The 2,993-nt window shown below is 40.0% G+C and overlaps 1 non-coding gene across 1 annotated transcript; it reads right to left on the reverse strand.

Annotated features, from left to right (window-relative positions):
- Positions 1-1,494: 1,494 nt before the first annotated feature.
- On the reverse strand, positions 1,495-1,601 carry LOC125995295 (U6 spliceosomal RNA). The gene has a single exon (XR_007490841.1). It is a non-coding gene; the product is annotated as a U6 spliceosomal RNA (small nuclear RNA).
- Between the last annotated feature and the right edge of the window lie 1,392 nt (positions 1,602-2,993).

The following is a 2,993-nucleotide window of genomic DNA, read 5'->3' on the forward strand; positions in this document are numbered from 1 at the left end:
CTCCTTAAGTTTTCCTCTATATACTCCATGGTATCAGGTCTGAAACAGAAATAATTAAGACTGTACTCAATGTTGCTACATGAGGGACAGATGAGTAATACAAAATCCCTGACACAAGGACCTCCCTCTAGTGCCAGGGGTCTCAAACTCGCTGCCTGCGGGCCTCAAATGGCCCTCTGTACATTTTGTGGCCCTGTCCTAGAGGAATCTTTTTTTGTTTTGTTTTGTTTTAGTTGTTTGGGTCACACACCCCCAATGTTCAAGGCTTACTACTGACTTTGCACTCAAGGATCACCCTGACTTTGCCTCCTGCGGCCCGCAGGTAAATTGAGTTTGAAACCCCTGCTAGACCATAAAAATACTTTAATTCTTATTGAGGATGGCATGCCAGGAAATTGTTGGGTACTACATCCTGGTCTGTGCTTGAGGTTCATTCCTGAAGAATTCAGCTACAGAGCAGTACCAGGGATCAAATCTGGCCCACCTAAATGCAAAGCATGCTCTTATCACATTTAGCAGTCTCTCTAGCCCCTAAGGACAATGAAAACATTTACTACTGAACTTCACACCTTTTATATTTTGAAGAAAACCGTCAGTCATCTTAAAGTCGATTATAAAATTGACTTTATGGAAGAAGCCAACATATATCATTTCCAGGTCAGCCTTGCTGCTGTCAATAAATAAACAAAACTTTTTCTATTAGAAAAAAGAGTAATCAGGTTTGAACATATGAAATTCTGAAAAAAGGTTAAAAATCTTGTGGTAAGTGGTAATATCCCACTGCTTTCTATGATACAGCAATGGACAAATGCCAGGAAATCCAGGGGCAAGCAAAAAATAATCCAAACCACAAAACTTGGAAAATAATCAACACCTATTCTCCAAGACACAACCAACTGGCAGGAATGAGAGTCAAGAGCAGAACTACTCATGAGAGCAGTTTCATGGCCAATAGTGAACTAAGTGAGCCTTGAGGGTAATATATTACTCCATTTACGTCTGTTGCCAGTGGTTGTGATTTCAAAGTAGAAAGTAGAATTTGAGTTAATCCTGTTTTTATTTCAAATAAATAGTTCTCGGGGCTGGAGAGATAGCATGGAGGTAAGGTGTTTGTCTTGCATGAAGAAGGTTGTTGGTTAGAATCCCAGCATCCCATATTGTCCCCCGACCCTGCCAGGAGTGATTTCTGAGTATAGAGCCAGGAGTAACCCCTGAGCACTGCCGGATGTTACCCAATCTCCCACCACCAAATACAAATAAATAGTTGTTTTAATATATTAATTAACGAGTCCTAGAGTTGGTGTGGGTTGGTGAGGCCTTTCTCAGCTCAATCTGACTCCTGTAGCCCCTACAGCCTGTTTGGTCTCAAGGTTTGCAGGGTGATGGCAGAAACATTCACAAAATAGTCAGATGAAGTTCCAGGAGTCAGCCAGTTTTATTTCACTGTCCTATCCTAACCGCCATGTACATTTTCTTTTCTTTTCTTTTTTTTTTTTAAATATGGAACGCTTCACGAATTTGCGTGTCATCCTTGCGCAGGGGCCATGCTAATCTTCTCTGTATCATTCCAATGTTAGTATATGTGCTGCCGAAGCGAGCACCGCCATGTACATTTTCTCATATGGCTTCTATGCTAAGCCTTTTCCTAGGAGCCACTTCTCTGCTCCTTTCTTCTCTGGCTCTCTTTGCCTCTGTTTCCCTTTCAGCTGCTCTTCAGGCTTCGTTTGCTGACTGACTTCCTTTGCTGATGCTCCTTGTTGATTCTTTCTACTGATACTCTTTGCTGATGCTCTCTGTTGATACTCTGCTGATTCTGGTTTTCTCTTCTTTAACTCTCTTTCATATCCCCTCTCTCCTCCCAAGAAGTCTCCTCCTCCCACCCATTCCAGGTGTGGGTGGTTTTGATCATTCAGGTGGGATATATAAAAAGTTGGGGAAAGGAATACCCACATTCTCCACCTATTTTTTTTTTAAGCACAAGAGTGCAGATTAGACTCCTCCCTTTCTCAAATAGTTTGATCTTGTGAAAGCCTAATTGGTACACAAACTCTCTGAGGAGAAACTAATGCTGAAAGAGAATAACTTTGCTCCATTGAAATGAACCCTTTTATCTCTAACCTGCATAAAAATTTGCTCAGAGTAGGCCTAACATGGGGATTCCCAAATCCATACACATTGCAGATTTATGTCTGTCAGTGGAAGCTTCGAACTTACACTGCAGTCAGCATACCTGGTCTTTGTTACACTCAAAGGAGAAGAGTATGTTAACTGTGGGCAGAAGAGTAAAATAGGAAGACTTTGAACAAAACACCAGCATTCTAATCTTTCATGTTCTAAGTAAAAGGTTTTTTGCATTCTTTATGGAAATTTATACTTTTGTTCTATTATACAGTTACAGAAAAATATTAGTGTCACAATCTCTCAAAGGTCTCTGTAAGAAACTCTCAGGGGAAAAATATTGTATTCATGACATAGATGGAGGCATTTAGAGGTAGAGGAAGGGAGAAGAAAATCACTTATTATACAGACAGTCATTCTGCATAAGCAGCAGGAGTTAAACCAGCTCTCAGGATCATGCATATAGATCATCCCTAACTGTCCTGAAGTTCTAAAATCAATCCAGCACCTGGGTGTACAGTAGTGCTGCTTTGAGAAATAATTTTTCTAGATTTTGATTTTTATTAGTTTTAGCTCAATATTAATTTTGTTTTAAGATGAATTTATTTTATTTTGATATGAAGGTTTACAATAATAGTGTTAATATTAATGTTTCAGAGATATATTGTTATCCCAAAATAATGCCAGCAGGATAGAGTTCCAACATCCTGCTACTGCTATCACTAGGCCTGTGACGTGATAAAACCTATTAGAGCTATCAGAGATACCAAGTCAAATAAGACACAGTTCTTTCCTTCAAGAACCTACGCTTTAGGGCCAGAATGATAGCATAGCAGTAGGGCATTTGCCTTGCATGTGGATGATCCAGGTCAGAC

The sequence above is a fragment of the Suncus etruscus genome, chromosome 17, assembly GCF_024139225.1.
Source record: "Suncus etruscus isolate mSunEtr1 chromosome 17, mSunEtr1.pri.cur, whole genome shotgun sequence".
In the NCBI taxonomy this organism is placed as follows: domain Eukaryota; kingdom Metazoa; phylum Chordata; class Mammalia; order Eulipotyphla; family Soricidae; genus Suncus; species Suncus etruscus.